The sequence below is a fragment of the Accipiter gentilis genome, chromosome 13, assembly GCF_929443795.1.
Source record: "Accipiter gentilis chromosome 13, bAccGen1.1, whole genome shotgun sequence".
Lineage (NCBI taxonomy): Eukaryota > Metazoa > Chordata > Aves > Accipitriformes > Accipitridae > Astur > Astur gentilis.
The window spans coordinates 27837154-27859886 of NC_064892.1; the positions used below are offsets into that span (position 1 = coordinate 27837154).

General features: G+C 36.6%; 1 long non-coding RNA gene across 1 annotated transcript; it reads left to right on the forward strand.

Moving 5' to 3' along the window:
* Positions 1 to 1531: 1531 nt before the first annotated feature.
* Positions 1532 to 7879, forward strand: LOC126045179 (uncharacterized). The gene is made up of 3 exons (XR_007507946.1): positions 1532 to 1649; positions 5080 to 5281; positions 7669 to 7879. It is a non-coding gene; the product is annotated as an uncharacterized LOC126045179 (long non-coding RNA).
* The last annotated feature ends 14854 nt before the right edge of the window (positions 7880 to 22733 follow it).

A 22733-nucleotide genomic window follows, 5' to 3' on the forward strand; every position in this document is an offset into this window, starting at 1 on the left:
CTTGAGAGTCCTGCAGTATTCCAGACTGGAGGGGAAAGTTTGCATTATTTTCTCTCAACTGGAACCCAGACACTTCTTTGCCTGATGGGACTCAAACTTCACAAAAGTATTAAACTATTAAGTGATTAGATTGAGAGTAACAGTACCCTTCGCACCTGTTAAAGAGAGGAATGTTAGCTGTTAAAAATGCCAGTTCCCAGAAGGACAGCTAGCTCTCGAATGCTGTTTTCTGCAGTCTCTGCAGTCTTACATGACCCGTAATAAAACTGAAAGAAGAGCCCTGTGTCTTGACAGCCATAGGAAGACATGCAAAGTACATGGGAAAGACTATGTGCTCTGACAGGGTTTTTTTTTAATCCAGAATCCTCAGTTCATTAAGTATTTTAAGAGCCTGGGTTTATTTTTGCATAGTCCGACACGTTGCTTTCCAGGGCCTTTCTTAAGTTCTGATGTCACCCACTCCTCTTTACCCATCTGTAATCCCCGTGTCCTAGCTAGTCTAAAATTAATTCCCAGGTGGCAGTTTCTAAGGTAAGGATCTGTGCCTTAATTTCTGCATCCTCTGAATAAATTTGTCCTCAATTATCTTGACTATTCTTACGTGGGCTCTTTGACTTTGTGTATGCTATTAAAGCATACTTATACTCCAATAAGCAATCTGTAAAAAATATATAATTGGATTCTCTGTGTGTTGTCTCTCATTAGCTCTGTCTTAAGTGTACTCTGTTGACAAGTTTTTTAAAAAAAAACAAAAACCTATTCTGACAGTCAACCTTGCAAATTCGTCCTTAGATCTGCAAGTCAAATTCTGACACTATTTAAATTCCACAAGTGGAGCATTGTTAATAATGGCTTGATTATTTGTGAGCACAAAAAAAAAAAAAAAAAAAAAAAAAAAAAAAAGAGCAACCTAGTTCATATTCTCACAGCTTTATAGGCACTAGAGTGCGGTGCTAAGAAGAATAAAACAGTAAATATCCAATCAGTATAATAAGCACATCTCTACATAAATAAGTAAGTGTAAATCATACTAACTACATGGAGGAATGCAACATTTAAATGTAAAAGAGTTGTCATTTTAAACCTACTCACTATTTCAGATAGAAAATTTAGACATTTGTTCATGTTCACTATGAAATTAACAATTTTTATGTGACTGCTTTGTAACACTACCTCACCTGAGTAATAAACTACCCTGTGACATTACAGAAAATCCTAATTTTTTCAGTAACTTTTTGAAAGAAAATGTGTGCATGGGCAAGGGATTAATAGCAAAAAAGTTACTTTATCATATATATTATATAAATTATCTATATAATGTTACAATAGAGGGAGGCAGAGAAAGACAGACAGTATTTTAACTCCCATTTTGAACTTCTTTCTGTGTTTTAAAGTGCCAGCTGCTGCTGGCAAACTCTGAGTACCCATCCATCCTCCCCCAGTCCTCAGTACAGCTGGGGCTGAACCGACCCCGAGCACGACTCAAAACAGCACAAGGGCTGCGCTGCCTCGGCTGTTTCCCACAGGGATTCCTCTGGCTGCTAACGACCGATGGAGCTCTGCGGATTCTAGTCCATCCTCCTTCTCGTGTTTGATCCTGCCGTGTCCCCGACATGCCCCGCACCAAGGAACGGGGTAACAGATTGGCTGTAAGGGCATTTGTCCAACAGAATTTTCCATTGTTTAACAAGAATCCCCCTGAGCTCTTTCCAGTCTGTTTTCTTTCATGTCGGGGCTACATTGTTAATAAATGCTATTTTTAATGAATATTTCCATACTATTTTTTTTTAACTAAGATATATGCAGTAAATGCTATTTTTAATGAATATTTCCATACTATTTTTTTTTAACTAAGATATATGCAGTATGTTCAGTGTGCTTCCTTCTACACCATATATACAAGCAGACAAATGAGCTAATGCACAACATATCTGTTCTCAGTGCCCTTAAGGTACTTGGAAATAGAATCAAATGTTATCATTCCATTTATCCATATAGTTTCCTCTGTCCTTTTGTTGTGATTTATAACACTGTATGAACTATGAATTAATACTTCAGTCCCTCCTGCAGTTGTTACCATTCTTTCGACCGGGGTCAGTTGTCAGATGAGATTTTCATTAAGGTTTTTGCTTGTATTAAACTTTTCTATTGCAAACACTGATAAAATGCTTTAGGGGGAATCTTTTACATTAATCTAGTTTTTTCCCTGTTAGCATTTAAGATATTTAAGAAGTTATTTCTTTGTATTACTATGTTGTTATCTGTTGCACTGTCTGTTTATTAAATGTCCTTTTATTAACTTTAATGCCATAAATAAACTTTTCAGGGAATTTTTATTTATTCTAGTGGAGATGAATTGTAGTTATTTTCAATTTCCTCTTTAACTTGTCCCCTGATTTAAATGTTAATCCTGTGAGATGTAGATTGAAAATACTTTTTGTTTTCTCCTACTGTCCAGAGAATAGAGTTTAAATTATAGTCACTTACTATTTTGTGCTTTAAAAACTATATTTACATAGTACCTGCTTTGATTTCACACATTCTGCCAATGCCAAAATGAACAGTACTTGATAATGGCAGAAACCATCACTTTTTCTTATTAACTACCTTTCCTCCTTCTTCCCTAAAGTGAATCAAAGTAAAACAAATCCTCTCTTTGGATGAAAAGCAGGCTGTATTGAATTCACTCACAAAACTGTTGCTAATTTCAGTGGAGTCAGAATTTTATCTTTGTTTCTTGTCATCATGTTTTATCTTATTATTCCAAAAGGGCCTAATTCAAAGTCAGCAGAAATCAATGTAAAGATTCCTGCTGATATCATTTTGCTCACAAAGTTCAATACTGTTTTGTGGATGCCGTTTAATATTTTCCTTAGGTGTTAGCCGAGGAAATGTATGGAGGAGACAGTGTATCTTCATGTATATGCACTGAAGTTTACATCCAACACCTTAGGTTATGGAATTATTTGAGTTTAAGATATGAACTGACTGCAAGTGAAATGGAATCACATGCCTAAGAATCTGGTAGCTGCTGAAAAACATAGCCTATCTTGATTTTAAGGGCAAGAAGAAAATCATACTGTACTCAATTAAAAGGACAATTGTGATATTTTTAAATAGAAGGAATATAAGTACCCACGCTGGATTTGGACAAACAATTGAAAATTAACACTCTGCCTCTTATAAAAGTATCATGGGGCTTTTAACAACCAAAAGTTGTCACGAGCTGGCTTTTCTGTGTTCTCTGAAAACAAAGACAGTCTGGCTTTGATAGCACATTAATTTTGCATGGGACTGATCTTAACATTGGATGTTTATTTAAAAATATTTTCAGCTGTAATTTTCTGAGAACTGGGATTAAGAAGTGATTGTATCTCTTGCTGAGGGTTATTTGTGCTCCCAGGTACACCACTGAAATTAAATCTACATGAACATTGAAGCTACCTTTTAACTAGTAGTACAAGATCAGATTGGTGTTACTAATAATCTAACTGATATGCATTTGTGGTTCTTCAGTTCTTTTCTAAGTGAATTTTTCTTTTTTTTTTTTATAATCAGTAGGTATAGTAATTTAATTCCCAAGTGCTTCAACCCCCTGGATCTTTAATACAAATGCCTCTCCTTCTCCCTAGAAAAATAGTATTTTCTTAAGTAGACTTCAGAGAAATTCCAGCTCTTTCTGTCTTCAAGCCCCTGGGAGCTTTGCACCCACAGGGGTTTCCTATGGAAGTGTAATATATATTCAAGCATACTGAAGTTGTGAAACACTCCTCCGCAACAGGAACCTCTTACATTTTTACTTTCACAAAAATTTCTCAAATAGGATGAAAGTGCCGTATCACCAGCATGAAATAGAAATAAGGTGATAAGAACTCCATGAACTTTCCAAAATACAAACTGTTAGGATGAATTCTGAAAAGCGTTTTCATTAATAGATGGTTATGCATCATTAAGGCAGCGGAGAGGTTGTGTGGTTAAACAATAAATAGAGCAGATGACATTTCAGCTGTACAACTGACTCAAGCAGGTTGTTCACTCGTGTCCATTACGCTATGTGGGATCTTCAGTGCCGCGTTGCAAGAGGTAAGTGGTGGTGGGATTCCACAATGGAGACAGAAAAGGATGTATGATTCAACCACTACATTTTACAGGTGCTTCATCAGCTGGTAACTCAGAAACCGTGGGTAGCAGTTCAAAAAAGAAGCCTGACAAGCACAGATGCTCGTGTGGAAATTCTTCACTAAGTGCAGCTGAGAGGTGGAATTACACGGCACATTTTCCTTTGAGCAGAAGCGTTTCCCTGAGTGCCTCAGTGCTGCCTCAGCAATTGGGTTTCAATGCAAGTTTTCTCTATTCCTTTCTGCTTCTTTGTTCATTTGGGTTTTTTTCTTTCCTCTTGTTTTCCTAAAGTGCATAATCTGTCTTGCAATACTGCTAAGGGAATCGGCCAAGATTGTTGTAACAGAAGCCCGTAGCTGTTTTCATTTCAGACCCAAAAGGGTGAAGTGGGCCCATTCTGCTCGATTTTTAGTTGAGGCTTATTGAAGTGTTCATGGACAGGAGAAGAAAGTTGAATGATCCAAGAATGATCCAAGTAACATTGATAAAGAGTTTAATTAGGAATCTGTGGGTGAGTTCCTTAAAGTTCCTAAATGTGGCTAATGCCTATAATTAGATGCTACCATTAGATTCTACCATACTCAAAATGGACACTGTCCATAAAAGTTACACATGGGTGTGTACAATAATTGAATAAAGGAATACATTTTTCCTTATGTTCTCTGTGTCTCGTGGTTACAACTGAGCAAGACAATGACACTTAATAGGTAAACACACAGAATTCCTACTGAATGCAAAAGGATGTGCCCACTTAATTAAGAATGGACAAAACCCCTGGTAAGATCAAAGTTTGATGTACTATCCCATCCTTTCCTTTTGTACTGTTATAAGCAGGTTTTAACATTATGTGCTATAAACTGACCAAGAATACTTTTGATGCTAAATATTCCAGTGTAATGTAAAAGATCATTATTTTTTTCTCCATCAGCTAAAACTCTTCATTTTCTAATTGTTTTTCAGTTTGAACAAGCTACTAACACTGTAGGATTCAGAAGGGCCACGAGGAGCTTGACTGTGTCCCTTTGGAAACAAAAATTTCCAGTCTGGAATAAATTTGAGTTGGCCAGCAACATCTGAATTGTTAATCTCACCTTCTTCAAACCAATTCCTTGTGGACTGTAAGCAGACATGTCTTTCTCTTCACCTTTCTCTTACTAGCAAGGTATGTTGGTATTCATGGAGATTTTAGTATTTGTTTCTCTCTGAAGTTGACTGCCATTTTCCATTGCCTTTACTTCTCCATTGCTTTATCCTGAAATATTTAAATATGAAATATTACAGCTCTGTTTCAGATTTTCTGGAATATTTTTTTCATACTGCATTTGAAAACAAAACCTTGTTTGCTGAATAGTAGTAAAAATATTTAAATAGAAAGCTCTGTTGTTGTTTACAATTTTTTTTCCTCTGTAATAAAGCTGATACCTTTTAGTTATTAGCTATTTTATATGTTCTTAATAATTGTATACAGCAGTTATTTCTGGTGGGTTTTTTTGTTTTTGTTTTTGTTTTTTTTTAAACAGTAGTCTATGAACATTAAGTATGGAGAAAAGCTGCATTACAGAGCTGTTAGGATGAGAAGGAAAACCATGCATTTCACAGACTTCAGGTTAATTAAGGCAAGCAGAATGTAATTGCCTACTTCAAATTTGGCCAAGAGAACATTATGAGAAATACCATACAATTTTTAATGGCCAGTTTTGTTCGGGACCTTGTTTTTATGTTTTATCTGAAAGATGACATCTCTAGCAATAGGGTTCCATCTAGCATGATACCTGGGCAGTACTAATTCAGGGAAAAACTGTCACCTACTGTATCACTCACTACTAATATCTCCTTAAATACTTTAGAGGTCCACGGAGGTCTTCCTTCCATCTGTGTACAGACCAGACTGACCTCATTTAATTTAGGGGTTCTTGTGTGATTACAATTTAAACCTGTTTTTCTGCAGCACTAAAGATGATTGCTTTATCTCTCTCAGCCAGCACTCTGAAATGGAGCAGCACTCTAGAAATAAACCCTTTTCAGGACAATCTATGGTTTGATTAGCATGGCAGTTCAGGGGCAAAGGGCTGCCAGGAGTACCTTTTTAATAACCCTCTGCAGTAAACACAGCAGAGCAGAAGATGGAGTAAATTTGTCATTGGTGTTAAGACTTTCCTCCCTCACGTTGAAGGGAGAGGGTGACAAGGCTATAACGTTACAGGGAATGAATGGAGTTCTGGCTCTCTACCCTAAATATTGGCAAGCATAAACATGCTGCCTGCAAAGCAGAACCCTCTGCACCACCTTTAAGCTCACTTGAATGTTTTTCAGTCTGTTTTCCTCCTGCTCTCTGGCTGCTCAACGGACAGTATGTTTGATTTAAGTTTTACGGTTAAGCCAGAACTTCAGCTGCCTGCTTGCAGCTCTCCCTAAGTGCATATATGCAAACGCAAACAAATATACAAAATATTTTTCTTAGAGCTGGTCAACAGTTTTTAGTTGAAGTGTTATTTCAATAATAAGTGTCCTTTTAAAGGAAAAGAAAAAAATGCTTTTGATTATTATTATGCCAATTTTCATAACATTTTCAATTAAAAGTTTCTTCTAATGTTTTTATTGACAGCATTAAACCAGTACTACCCAAAGAGATATAGAAGTGCTTCAACTTGTGCTTTCTCTAAAGGGAAAACAGTAATCGTCCTCTGAATTGTGTGAATAATTTTTTTGTTATAAAAATTTCATGAAACATTTGAAGACATGATTAAATCCTGGTTTGAGTACTGCCCTACATAAAGGTCAAAGTCTGTGTAGTAAGATTTCTTTCCTGCCTTCCTATTCCTTCTTACCTGTCCTTTTGCTTGTATCTAGGTCTGCCATTTTTCCTACTCTTTCTTATGAATCTTAGTCTTTGTCAACCATCAATGGGGTTACTCCTGCAATAGTACTATTTTTCTTAAGGGCCCAAGCGTTGATCTGACAAATCATTACTCATATTGGTAGGTTTACTCATGTGAGAATATCTAGTGAAGTCGATGCCATTTTTTTTGTGGCAATAAATTTACATAGGTATTTGTATTTATAAAATGAACCCTAATTTTTAACAGTTATAGACAAATTAGCAACAGGCTCGCATTCTACAGTAATAGTGTTTTTCTGTCAAACTGTTTTATTGTCCTTTCAGTCCACAAAACTTTAGTGCCATTTCCCAGGAGAAAGCCTTCAGCAAAGTAGAGACACTTCAGAGCACAGCTAGGTACAGAATACAAGAATTATAAAACTGTCATAAATGTCAGAATGTATTGTAATCAGCAGCACAGTAGCTGTGCCTGGAAACCAGCCATTTATTCTAAGGAGTTCTTTATGGTCTGGTAAATTGCATTAAATTTAAACAAAATTGTAATGACATTTTATACAAAATAATATTTTAATAATCCAGCACACTGCCAGTTTCATGGGATTTTTTTTTTCTTTTTCCCCCCACATTATCTTGCCATCCTTTACTTTATTCTCAGACTTTTCTTTTACTATACAGAACCAACACACGTTCTCTTTTTCTGTTTTACATAGACACTTACCCGCACACTTCTCTATAATACCAGCACTCTGAATTTAATCTCCCACATGCCAATTTTGCACCAGTGTGACTTCATTGACCACAGTGGAGTTTCCACAAGCTTGGATGACTGACTGTACAGATCAGACTGAAACTCGGCAACTTTACACAATTATTTAACTGGAGTTTTCTGTTGTATGAAAGCTAAAGCTCCTAAAATAAAGCAGCCCCCTCTACACACAGTTAGGAAGCAAGGCCAACCAATGGAAGAAAATCAACGTGTTGGAAAAAAAAAAAAAAAAAAAGAAAAAGAAAAGAAGGCTTCTGAAAGTGGATAATTAAGCAAACAGAAGGTAAAACAACACAAAGAAATTCTATATTTCTCTATAGAGAAATAAAAGAACACACAGAAGGCAAAACTGTTACAAAGAAATATTTAATATTTAACCATTAATCAGTATGTAGTCTAATATGCATTTCTTGTGCAACTATAAAAAGTTAGCCATGTTAACAGAGTAATTGCCATTCTGTGGCAGACTGTACTGTTCGTCTGTCTCTCTGACTCCCCCTTTTCTTCTGCCTCCTCTACCCATCCTTGCTTCAGTTCATTCTCCGTTACGTGCCTTAAACTTGCATCCATCTTTTCTGTTGCTTTTGACACTTTCTGTAGTCAAGTAATGGTGAGCACAGGTAACATATTATTTATTTATTGAGCATTGTGCACACTGGGAGGCAAATTAGTATTCTGTCCCTATCACTCACTGCTAGACACTGCACGCAGATGGAACACATTACCACATTAGACCAGTTACGAGGCTTTAAATTAGATTTGTGACTTGAAAGTTTGAATAAGAAAACTAATAGAACACAAAATGAAGCAGAGGGAAAATTAGATTAATTATCTACAACATTTGGAGTGAACTGCTGCTGATGCACTGTGTTCTAGAAGGCTATTTTTGTACTACAAACAAGCCTTAATTTTGCCTACATTAAGCTACTTGAATGGTTGTGAAAACACATTTATTTACAGTTTTTAATATCCTAGAGTTATTTTTTAAATTAAAAATAGAGATTTTAAATGTGCTGCATCATTTTCACCTCAGTTGTTTTGCTTTACTATTCTGAGGAGATAGGATGAATTGTAAGCACCACAGGGACTGTAGGAATTAATCGTGGAAATAAATATTTGAATTTTAATGCTGAATTAGAGGAAAATTAGGTAAGTATTTTTAATGTAAATTTGTTAATTTTGTGTCATGTTACAATATAAGACAAAATTCTGTATTCTGTGAATGCATCAATGCAGCTTTTGAACAGGGAACTGTACACACAATGCAAAACAGATATTTTTTTATTTTTTTTTTTTCCCTACTCTTCCCATTTTCATTCTCACCCATATGAAAGACTCTTTCACATTCAGTCAGGAAAAAATAGCAAAGAATAACACAGGCAGTAGCCAAATTGCACATTTACAAGTCTGTTTTATCATCACCTCGGCAAAGGCTGAGTTCTCGTTTCATTCCTAAAACTATCTCCCAGTGATTTAGGCAATTCAGGTAGACCAAGACAATTCACCTGCAAATAGGATTGAGTTCAGGGACCCTACATTCCTGTGCCACTAGTGTTTCTTTTACTTGTTCCTATCTTCTTTATTAAGTGAGACTGCTGATATTTAATAAAAGCAATTCATGTTGGAACATCAAAAAATGTTCAAACAAACCATAGCCTATTCCCAAATGAATTTCACCAGTTTTGCTGTGTATTATTCCCTCTTCCATATTTGTACATGTTTTTTTTTTCTTTACATGAACAGTCTCCACCTATTGTAAACACTTATTTTTTACTCTTTCCATATAATTTATTTCTTCTAGATTATTGGATCAGAAACATATTTTCTACAGTGCTTGGACTTTTAGGAAGGGTGGTTAAATGAATAATGTCTAATTCTTGTGCTTATGCAAAAAGAATACATATTAAGAAGTACTGTATAACCCTGGTGCACTTTTTTAATGCAGTATCCAAAAACTGGAAGAGAAGTTGTGCATGAAGAAAAACAAGTCAAATTCTCTTTCTTTTGTATATTCATATATGCAGTTACATCGAATACACCTACACACATATATGTATGATTGAACCATGTTTAAGATGCTTTGTCAGGTGTCCCAAACACATGTTTGTTCCTCACAAAATATTTGTTTTACTGAAAATATCTGAATTAAAAGGACAGCTTGTTGCATCTTTGTGTTGCTGTATTTTTAAAGAACAAAGATATATAAAATTTTTAAAAAATGAGGCAGTATTGTGTAAAATATGATAGCTAAGGAATGCAGGCAGTTGACAAGGGTAGCTAAACAAGTATCAGAGAAGAAATATGGCTACAAGAAATAAGTATGAAATATATGTACTTCTGTTCTGATGTATATACATCAGAACCACATCTAGTGACATTTACTGATAGTTTTACAACTGATACTAAAGAGAGATGCCAAAATTATGTATCATGATGCAGAAGAGGCAGAAGTATTTAATAAATGTTTATGTTCTGCATCAGTGGGGAAAAGAACAACAATAACAACAACAAAAAAAACCCTCAGAATGAAACAAAAGAATCGGTATCAGATTTTATATTGATAATTAGTTTTATTACAAACAGTATTAAAAATGTAATGAAGTTAAGCATTTATTACAATGTAGAACCAGAACACTCAAATCTAAGAACATCCAAGGAATTATCCAGAAACGTCCGTGAGCTGTTTAAAATAGATGTTTTCAAACAGGAACAATGGAAAACTCACAGAGGATTTGAAAACAGCTGAAATGCTGTACTGATGTTTTAATAGGTTATATGAGAGGAAGTTAAAGGACAGCTAGGTTGGTATCAATCTCACACAGTTATCAAAAAGCTGACGTGGATGCAATCAGTAAATAATTAAGAGTCAGTAACATTCAAAACTACTGTCAGCCAGTGAGGTTTAATGGAAAATAAGTTTGTTATACAAAGTGTGTAGTGGTTTTTAGGGGATTACAAGCTCAGTTGATAGAGGTCAGTTTGCTGAATAAAATATTCAAATTTCTGTAGGGTACTTGGCTTCACATCACGTGACTTTCTGGTTTTAAAAAAGATCTATTATAAAAGGAAGATATCCATGTTCAATGTACATGTAATTGTCTCTACTACCAGGTTGCAATAAGAAACTGTAGATGAGAAATTATTAGTCACTATGGATGAATTTCCCTGTGATTACATAGAGGGATTTATCTCAGCCCAAGTTTATTCAGGGTCTATATTGGTAGTTTAGAAGAAAATATAAATGAAGAGTAAATGAAATTACTGAAAATACCGGAATTGGTAAAGGGGCAATAAATAAATAAAGAGGTAATTTAGGTAAAGACATTAAGGTAAGATGTATTGTTTAGTAGAATGAGGTACATTTTAATGCTTTACTTTTTAACATGAAGGGGTGAAAGACTGTGTCGGAATAAACATCAGATCACACTGGTAGGGTCTCAGCCGATCCAACAACTAGATGCTAGATGCTTATCCAAGTTGCAATCTCCACGGACTGAAAAACAGCAGAGGTCTGCTTTCTCCTTTACCTGTGCACTGGAACGTGAGGTTGGTTTCTTCCCCTGCTGCTTCCAAGAAGAAGAATGGAGGAAGAATATATAATAGGGGGTACCGATGCCACATTTGAGAAGTAACCTTTACACTTCCATGGCATTTGCCACCTACAATCCTGCCTTCCCGGTTGTCACCGGCTACAGCTAACATGATCCTCCTAAAGTTTTCACTCTAATCCTTATTTCCAGTTTGGCTTCTCCCTTTGTACCTCCCTTTTTTATCCTCATAGGTGCCACAACCTCCATTTTAACTTCACATGTGAGAAACCTTGAGTCAGTTCTGCTCCCAAAGATAACCAACAGAATTTGATTACCCAGATGCAATTCAGAAATCAAACTTCATCACCCACTATGCGAGGAGAAAAGTAGGATGATTTCTGCACTGCTATATGATATTAATGAAGCTATTAGTTGACTGCTATGACAAGTTCTGGTGTTTGGACTTTAGAAAAGATGTTGACAATTTTAGAAGTGTTTGAAAATAATTACTGGAATTAGGAAGGCTGGGGAAAATGCCTCATGCGGAGAAGCTGCAAAAGCTCCATGTATTGAATTTCTTCAAGGACATAAGTGCATCACAATCTACAAATGCCTAATTGAGAAACTTTGTGGCATTAGGCATAATGAGATGCAGTGGTTTGAAGGCAAAGTTAGGTAAATTAGACTAGATATAAAGGTCATTTCAGAGAGATCTTAACAGAACAGCTTCCCTAGGAAAGCAGTGACTTCTCTATTGCTTTTAGTTTCAAAATTAAACTATTAAAAAAAACCCTCAAAGAGAAGTTAGCAACAGAGTCACTAAGTGTGCTTCTCTGGTCTGTATTATATGAAATAAATCAGATTAACTAATTCTAACAGTCTTCTTGGTGTTAAAAATCTTAAAAATTCTCTATATACAGCCTTTGCTGTCTTTGTATGCCTGGTCCCTTTTGGCTAATGGCTAAGAACACTGAGACAGACATTTGACAAAGTAGCTAAACACTTACAATACATTTCCTATGGAATTTGGAAACTCAGCTGAAGAATTTTTCCGGAAATATGCCGCTGAACTGGTATGGGTAACTACTTAAGGTGAAGAAGTCTTCCTAGTTTTAACATAGTGTCCTTGGCTGAGCTCAATGTTTATGTGCTTACATCCTGCATGAGGCCAGGAGATACCCAAACCAGCCATCTTTGACAAATAGCTGCTACATATGTGCCATAGCTCTAACACCCATAGTAAATCTGGCCAGCTGGCCACTCTAGACTACTTAATTACCCATGCTAATTTCAGAATACGATCTTTCTTGGCTCTGGATTGCACCATATTGGGTAATGGTTTGGTGTCATCTTGATGATCAGTAATTCAGCATCTCATCCCAGAATCGGTTCCCAGAACAAGACACATTTGTTTCTTGAACTTCTGGCTAGACACAGATCAGAGAAACACCACATTACAAGGGTGGTTTGGATTATTTTCATCACTCAGATTAAACTTTTCTTATTTTGCATGGTACTCTATAGGGTTCCTCAAAAAAGTTAAAAAATGGTGCAAATCAGAGACTATTTGACAACTCCTATACAATGTGCATGGAGTCTCACTTGTCCACTGGGAGGGCACATCATTGCAAATTAACTGCCTGTCTTTTTACCATAAGTGTTGAGTTGTTTTGGCCAGTGATCTTTCTGTCGCAAAGATTAGGATTCATGAACTACTATTTCTGTGTTTTATCCATGGCTCCCATAGTAGTGCTTTTGGCTTCATTTGGGATTGACACATGTGCAGGTTCTATTTATTCTGTAATGCATGTCTTTAGTTAAGCTACTCCATCTATGAAGTACATCTGCATGTCATCTTTGAAGTAATAAAAAATAATTTGTGGCATCGCTCATAGATCTGGTTTGCATACAATGGTTTCAGAAATTATGATGAGAAGTGTGTAAGTACCTGAACATCTAAACAGAGAATTTTGATCTGCTTTTCTACATTTTTACAATTACAACCCTTTTTTACTATTATTGATACACTACTATATGCACACTTGAAGTACATTTTGAGAAGAGTTTATTTTGTACTAAGAGATCTGTCAGAGACCACACGTACTCCTTTCTATTTGCCATGTTTATGTGATTCAAGATACAAAAGACCATTGCATCTATTCATTTTGCTTCTGCTCATAATACTCATCAGATACTAAATTTCTACCTAAAATTTTTAAACTAAGATTAACCATAAACATGCTTATTTTTCTGCCTATAATTTTCAGTTTTTCAGGGAGATACATTACTACAAAATGAATGTTTAGTTATCACCAGAACTGCAAAATATGTATCCTGTTCAAGAAAAGAATCATACCTACAATTCTGCTGACAAGCACTGTTAAATAAGTGATACAAGCAAAAGTACAATACACATAAGGGGGGGGGGGGGGAAATCTGTACTAAATAATGTAGGCCACACTTCTAACATTCAAGGTTCTTTTTTTATTGGCTGCTTTTATCACTTGTTTGAATGTGAAATTTAAAAGAAAACTCCATAAAACTCGATGTGCGATCACGATAATCGAAGAAAACCATTCTGATCTTGGTTTCTTATGTGATGGGTTGACCCTGGCTGGATGCCAGGTGCCCACCAAAGCCGCTCGATCGCTCCTTTCGTCAGCTGGACAGGGGAGAGAAAATAGAATAAAAGGCTCGTGGGTCAACATAAGGACAATTTAATAAAGCAAAAGCAAAGGTCGCATGTGAAAGCAAAGGAAAACAAAAGATTTATTCGCTACTTCCCATCAGCAGGTGATGTCCAGCCACTTCCCGAGAAGCAGGGCTTCAGTACATGTAATGATTGCTCCAGAAAACAAACATCAATAATGAATGCCCCCCCTTCCTCCTCCCTTTACTCAGCTTTTATTGCTGAGCTGACATGATATGGTCTGGAATATCCCCTGGGTCAGTTTGGGTCAGCTGTCCTGGCTGTGTCCCCTCCCAAGATCTTGCCCACCCCCATCCTGCTGGTGAGGGGGGAATGTGGGATAGACAGCCTTGATGCTGTGCCAGCACTGCTCAGCAGTGGCCAAAACACTGGTGGGTTAGCAACACCTTTCTAGCTACCAATACAGAGCACAGCACTGTGAGGGGTCCTACAGGGAAAATTAACTCCATCCCAGCCAGACCAAGTGCAAGGTAATTATCAGCAAGCAAAGAAAACAAGGAGAAAGAGAGGAGAAAAGGGAGAAAGGTTGTATTGTGCAGGGCCATGGGATAACGGAAGCACCTTATTCTTACATGTCATGAAGAGGACGAGAAGATTGCAAGAAACATTATACCAAGCTTTGGTGCTGACATTATTGAAAGGTCACCTGGAGTAAAGGTAATAACAAAATGAGAAAGAAAAGAGCAAAACAGGAAAACCAAACTGTATGGTTTGCAAATAAAAGAAAGGGGTATGAGACCAAAACAAAGTGAGACACATTCAGAATCAGTGAAAGATGATTTTTGGGTGAAGGGTAGGTGAATGGAAAGGGTGTTATAGGCTGAAAGGAATTAAACAATTTTCAGGAAACAAAATTGATAACTACCTTTAACATTGTTATAGTTACATAGGCATTAAGATGTTAATAACAAATAGTTAGAAAGATGTTATAAATATGTATAGTGCTTTATTATTGTTATGCAACTTGACAGAGACACAGAAAAGTCTTAACCTAAAGTAAGAATGCATGTGTGACCAAGAATGCATTAAGACTGTCCTGAGCAACACTTGGAAAAACATCAGTAAGATCTAATTTCTTAAAAGAATGTAAATCTGCATCTGAAGAATAACAGGTTATCTGAGAAAATATATCCAGCTTATCTGGGAGTAGGTGGTTATGTGATGAACAGGTTATTTAAGAAAATATCCATTGATATGTTCAAATTAAAGAAAACAGAAAGTTATTCATTGCAATTGGGATCACATGATTTCTCCTTGTGGAAGGTAACTAAAATTAGCCACAACTACTTGCATATGTGAGGTTACTGCTGCACTGGGCATGTCAGACTGTAACAACCCTCACTCAGTTGCAAAAGTACCACTTCTCTTTAGAATCAGGGATGAAGAGCTGATCATGCTGATATCTTGAACTGTATTGCTACTTCTATAAGGTTTGTCTTGTTATTGTCAAAAGGAACAAAATCTTCGTATCTGGCCTGAAGTTCTCTTGGCTGTGCTTGATTGGTCTCCTTGCCCACCCTTGAGGCTTAGTCTGTCTGCTAAACTGGATGCAAAAGTTACTGCAGAATGAAGCTTACCTAGCTTGCAATTTAGATGCAACAAAAGCCAGAACTATTAGCTAATTCTTAGCACCACTTCAGGTGGAAAAAGAAAATAGAAAACAAAGAAACAAACGAACGCAATCTTGAAATATTAAAAAATGTAAATAGTTCAAGACCAAGACATTCAAACGTTTCAGGTGAGAGCCACAAATAAACCTAGATCATTCTGCAATTACGCTCCTCTGGGACTGGTTAATTTGCTCTTGCTAAAGTCATTTTACCTGGCACGTGCATTTTAGATGCAAGTGAGTGAAAAAGAGAATGATTCAATCATCTGGTGATTAAGCACCTTCACAGACTGGGAAGAAGCATATAGCATCTGCGTTCTACTTTTCTGAACATACAGTAATGTAAATCAAAGCACCTTATTTAAGAGAGAAGTTAAACTTCAGTCCAGTCTGTGTTTCAGATTAGGTAAAAAGAAGGTTTGTAGTTCTATCTTCCCAGGAGAATAAGTGAATTAATGAGCTAGAGAGTAAAAAAAGAGGTCCTTCCGTCTCTGGTTTTTGTTTGTATGTTGGGTTTTTGTTGTTTTGTTTTGTTTTTGTTTTTTTTTCATGTGTCCTCTAATGATTTTTATTCTTTGTCTCTAAATTCAGTTCTTGGGTTTGTTTTTTTTTGTTTTATTTTGTTTTGATTTAGTTGCTTAATAAAAATAGGGGGGGTTAATTATCCAAAAGGCATAAGACTTAGCACGTAGGCCCATCCAATTTCCCAATACTTCCCCAATCCAGCTGAGTTCCTGAATATGTGTGTGTGTATATATGTATACACAGACACACACACACACACATATACACTTATGTATGCATATGTATCAAAGGCCTAGGAAAACTTGTCGATAACTGCAAATCTGTGATTAAAGAACAGCCATACGATGGCTCAGATTATTTTAATTCTTTGTTTATTCACATTCCCAAAGATAGGCCCAAGAGCTCCTTTTCTTTTCCCCCAAACAAGCAGCAAAAATAGTGAGAAGGCCCTAGGAAGAGTGTACAGCGTAGAAGGACCTTTTGACTTTTAAGTGTAAGGATTCAAATCACAAACATGAAAGGCAGCAAGGTAGGCCTAAAACTGACGATAATGATGAAAGGGAGGACTCATTTAACAGAAAATGTGGTATGATATAGTGAGGAAGAAAAAGGTTATCACTGGTATTTGTATATTGGAAAGGTAAACAGAGACATTTGGAGATAGAAAGGCAGAGAACTGACAGTCATGGAACTGTAAATACTGAACCGAACCAGGAGAATTAGAAAGAAAGAGTGAGATTAAACTCTTCATTAAAGATAGGATAACAGTATGCAAAATACTGCTTCAAAGAGTATAAGAAAAGGGACATTTTTAGAGTGGTGCAAAGAGTATTAAGGAAAAAGAATAAAACTGCACTTTCTGAAAACCGTGCAAGAGGTACTCAGTTATAAAGTTGTGTCAAATGTGTAATAGGGCAGCTCTTATCGCTTAAATCATTTAAAACAAGACTGAATAACATATTTTGAAATAATATTGTACCAGAAAGAGGATGAACTAGTAGACCTTACCCATTTAAGATCTCTCTGTCACTTCTGCACTCTATCCTAATCCATTTAATTAGTTATGAAATCATTAATCAGTAGGGTCTGTTCTGCCAGCTCAAAAATGGGAGCTTCTGAAACAGTTATTACAAAAATGCTATATATATAACATTCATAAAATTTTTATTTCTGTTTTAATAGATGGTACTACACTCTTTTCTTAAGTCTTTCCCCAGATTTCTTTTTTCTGAACTAAAAAAGTTCTTAACATTCTTTGGGGAATAGTTTCAGGTCAATATTACAACTATAGGAGTCTCTATTGGACTTTCTGTGGATTGTGGTCCTTGGCATTATTTCTTTCTTTTTTTTTTTTTTTTTTTTTTTAGTGAAGCAAAATATTAATTGTAAAATAAAGATCAGGGGTTCTGCTGTTCCTAAGACAGCCAGCTACAACAGAAAAGACTTCCTTACTGTAGGTAACGTCATACTTGTTTTTCTTTAAGAAACACTGGCAATAGAAAGTATATGGTAGGATATATTCACATGGCTGAACTTGTCTGTAAATGACAATATGAGAAATGACAAAATGTCTTTGAGAACATGAAGCAGCAGTGCGTGTACAGGGGTTAATTTTATACAGGAATCCATTTGCATTACAAAGACTGCTTTTGGGCAAGAAAAAGGAAGATTATAAAGATGTGGTATAGACAGAACGACATATACTAGTGTTACTGAAACAACTGATGCTAAGAAGACAAAAAATTGTGTGAGTTATTTAATATTATTGGGTTTTGAGAGGGACATCTGAATTCCAAAAAAAACATTATTGTCTCTGATATATTATAAACAGACAACTTCAATGGTAAAGCACCATTAGTCCTGTGCGATCCTGATTTTAAGCTTCACATTGTGTGCTTTTGCATAAAGATAGGTTTAAAATTGGCTTTTCAAAATTTTTAAGAGCGATCATTTCCAGCAATGACAATGACAACCACTACTAAGAAACCATTTTATACCACTGACCTAATCATGAAAACAGTTTAGCAGAATACATTTAAAGAGCTAGTCCATATGATCGTGATTTAATAAATACTGACACATGCCTAAATATATTCTTATTTTTATATACTAAAGAAAGTCTTTAGCTTAAAGGAATAAGTTAAATTTCAATTAATCAGATAGTTAAATAAAGGTGCTCTGCTGAATATCAACTCTAAACAAACGTCCTCTTGAAAAGGAAAGACAAAACCCATTTTTTATACTTGTGGTGTGAATTTATGCTTAGTTTGCTTAAAAAAAATTTTAAAAAAAATCTTTTTTACCCATAATTTTAATCAAAATGTGTTGTCATAGACTTCAAGCAGTATAACAATTAAGAAATTTATTAAAAAAAAGAATCTTAAGGCATCAGGGTTTTTTTTTTCATTTTGAGAGTAGATGCTGAATCAGCTGTTTACACTCCAAGAAAGGCCTTAGCCTGTTCTAAAAGTTATTAATGACTCTTGTTGGGTTCAAAGATCTTGTGATGTGTCCTGCATAGGGATTTGATGTTCATCTGCTAAATTAAAAAGGATTTGAAAACTGAGGTTTGGACTGGGAGATTGTGAAGATATTGCCAAGCGATACGTAAATCAGCTTTACAGTTATGGTTTATATAAGAAAGTTTTTTTGGAGTTCTGCAGATAAAGAGTAAACTTTCTGCAATATTCCTGAGAAACAACAAATTCCTGCACAATATTGATATGAATGTGTATAAGAGAAAAGGTTGCACATTGCTTCATAACACTCACTGGCTTTGCACTGCTTTGACTGACAGCGACATCAATTCAGGAACAGTGTGTTTTCATGTCGAGGAGACACTCCATTTTCAGCAGACTTTCCCAATGTAGTCAAAAGTTAGAAGCTTTGAATCAGGGACCCAACCAGCACTAAAAACTTGGTTCTTCAGGTACAAAAAAAATACTGCATAACAGTTTCAAACTGGCTTTCTTATAAAATGGCGACGTTAGAATTATAGCGGACCATCAGCTGTGTAGCTCAGAGTTTCAGAACCAAAATGTCAGTTTTCTCTTCATGAGTCAGTTTTGATCCTGAAACAAGTAGGCACCTTTCCAGCCAAGCTTACTGCGAGTGACAGCCCTGGTCTATGATGAGGCACACTGGTCAGCACTGATTGCAGCAAATATCACCCAGATGCCTAAAACAGGCCGAGTCCAGTTGCTGTGTGTTTTCTCAAACATTAATAGCGAGAGAGACGGGACCCTTCCACAGGCATTTTGTGAGGGTGCCTGCCCACTCGCCCTTGCCAGATAACCTGGATAAGATATAAATAAGATTGTGAGTACAAGTGGTGTGTATGGAGACTGAACATAGACAAAACGGTCTGGAGAGTGTTTCACTAAAAATGGTCCCGTTAAGGACGTGACCCCAGCCCCGACAGGGCAGCGCAGCCTCACGATGGGGCTCTGGGAAGAGCCTGCCCCCAGCAGTGGGGTGTCAGGATGGGGCCAGCACCCAGGGCCACCCCACTGCTGGGTGCGGGGGACCTTTGGGGGGTTCCTTCCGCACACTGAACTGGAGGGCTCACATCTCCAGTAGGGTGTGAGCAACTGGGGACCCTGCATTGCTGGCGAGGGGTGCCGGTGAGCTCTGGCTGGGGGGCAGGGGAACTCGGGGGGAATATTAAAATTTTCTAAGGTTCAGCTATGGAAGGGTGTTTAGAAACTTGTAGGTGCTTATTAGCATTTTGTAAGTGTCTAGCATTGTGGTTTAACTGTTGTATTATTGATATTGATCCTGAATGTATACCTCACTGATTGTTGGTTAATTACATGTCGGTAATAAATCACTAAACTTCTTTGATCCTAATTTAGTTTAAACTATTTGAACTGAGCAGTTTTTCCCTGCAATACAATTCAGTGCATCTAAAACTTGAATTATCTCCTAGAGTTGCTGTTCCTCTCCATTAGCAATGGTGTTTGACTGCCCTAACTTAGGAGCCTTAGGAAAAAGATTGAACTACACCTGAGTTATTGCGACCAGCAACATAGAATCTGAATAGGTAGCAGCATGGCAGAGAATGAAGTTGCAATTCTTCATCCATATAGTAAAGAAATTATCACAACTGGAGCACCAGTCTCTGCGACACGGATAACTAAATGAGAGAAAGTGTGTTTTTAAAGCCTTGTTCCGGAGAGCCGTATGTTTCCTGACAGAGTAAGATGGTTGCTAAAATCTTTCAAGCTTTATTGGAGCTGCTAAGCAATGATCAGAATTATTTTGGTTTTGTTTCTGGTTTTTTCCCTCAGGGGTGAAGAAGGGCTGCGTGATCATGAAGGAGATGTGCTAACTGATGGGATTTTTATTGCAAAGCAAGGACTACAGACAAGTGTCAACATGGCATGCAAGTGCTTTTATTTTATGTGGATCAGGAAAAGAAATGGAAGAATTAGGTGGGGCAGGCTGTAAAGGGACCCAATAAACAAGTAATTTCAATTATCTCATACAAATTAAGTAGGTCTGGTCTCAGTCAGGGCACGTAGCCAGGGAGAGAAGAGGTGCAAGGGCCCTACGCAGAGAAAAAGGTCTGTTAATTACGAAGTCTGGCAAAGGATCTTTTCTTTTAGATCATCGCAAGCAAATAGCTTTTAGCGTTTCCCCTACTGATTTTTATTTTACACTTTCATGGTGTTACACAGCGATTTGGACAAAATTAGGCTACAAAACTATTTTGTGCAGCGGTCTCTCTTTTTTTTTCCTTTTTTTTTTTTTTTTTCCTTTAGTCTGGCTATCAACATCTCGTGAAGAAAAACAACGGGCATGTTGCCCCAAGCTCTACCTGCTGTGCGCACAGCCAGCCCTCCTCCCCCTCCGCTGTCACTCCCGCTGAGGCTAACAGCAACCATGTGTCATCCCAGCTCCTCTTAAACTCGTTGATCCTCCTGAGAAGATCCGCCTGTCTCTGCAAATCTGTTAGCTGATTGTCTCCTACCATAACTAACTGACAACACTTAATACATTTTCTTACCTGTTCCTTCTTAATATTCATGTGCACTGCATATACAATATGCACTAAGTGCAACTGGTGGCATAGCAGATGGATAGAACGAAAAGTGTATATATTACAGGGGGGAAAAAAAAAACATGGGGTTTTTTGTCCTTTTTTTTTTTTTTTTTTTTTTTCCCTTCTAAATAAGCAATACACTTTTTCCATTTTGTTTCCATTCAAAGCCCCTTGGTACCTAAACAAGATAACACAGTTTTAGACATAGATTTCTTTGTATTTATTAAATTTTAAAGAACTGTAGCTTTTTATTGCTCACATTTTTCAATAACTATTACATTTCAATTCTGCCAGAAAGACTCACTTCTATCTGCCAATCAGTGTCAACAGCCAATCTCATCAATGTAACTGGACATTTATTTCAGAAAATTAACTTACATTCTGGTAAACATTATTGATTATGACAAGTGTTACTGTATGATTACTAACTGGGTAACTTCAAACATATGGAAAATCTCATTTCTGATTTCTTTACAATGTGATTATCCAGGAGAGCAAGTCATAGTGGAAAATGGTGTAGCATATAGTAGTCATTGAAATATAAAATAATAATTGCTGCTCTAGCGGTACCTCGATATGTAATTACACAATACATATTTTAAGAAGTCTCAGATTGCATATCCCCATGGCAGACAGGGACTTCCATGGGGAACATTTCGTAAATGGAGGAAATTAACAGGCTAAAAGCCAAATTATGACAGAAACTGACAAAAGCAAGGGGAAAATCAGTGTGAAGGATAATACTCCAGGCTTGACTTGTTCCATTATACTTAGCCATTACAGGGAGGCTCTCAGGTCACTGAATGATTTGTTCTGCAATACCTGTAACTGTGCACAATAGGCTAAGTGAAAGGCAGTATCCATCATAACTTTGAATTGCTTTGCTTTTGTCAGTTTGTACTGTGCCTTTAACATTATTTAAGTATACTATGGGGAGTATTATTATTAAAGCCAGATTGGTACTGAATTACCCAACCTCCCTGCAGACCTAAAAGAACAAAAAATGCCAGGTGTGTGGTACCTATGCTTATTATCTGAAACTGAGTGCCTAATCCTGCACTTAATTTTGCTGTGTCAATTAATTTGTTTCACAGACATCAACTGCAGTATTAAAGGAAGGAACCTGGTCAAAGAGGTATGAGGAAAATATTAATCAGGAAAGCACGCTTTTTTTTTTTTTTTGTGAATGATTTCATCCCTGTCCCTCTTTTGCTATAATTCAAATAATTATTATACAAATACAATGATTTTGTAGTTCAGGACATAGATGAATGATGATGCAGGGACTAGTGGATAAATGTACACTACGACAGGTCTGTTTTCAGGGTGTGTGGGATCACCCTGTGACTTCAACTGCAAAAATGCAAAAATCTTTAACTAATATGAAGTTATCATGGAGCCAAAAACTTTAAAATTGTGTCAATTAGTGTTTAAAAAAATGAGTGCCTAAATCCACCAAAGATACTGAATGTCGGAACACCTTTCTGACAGTGGTTTCCCAGTGGGTTTCACAGATGCATAGAGAATGCTTCCAAATACCATTTCAGGAAACCTGGGGACTTGAGATGGGGCTTAAACACCATAAAAAAAA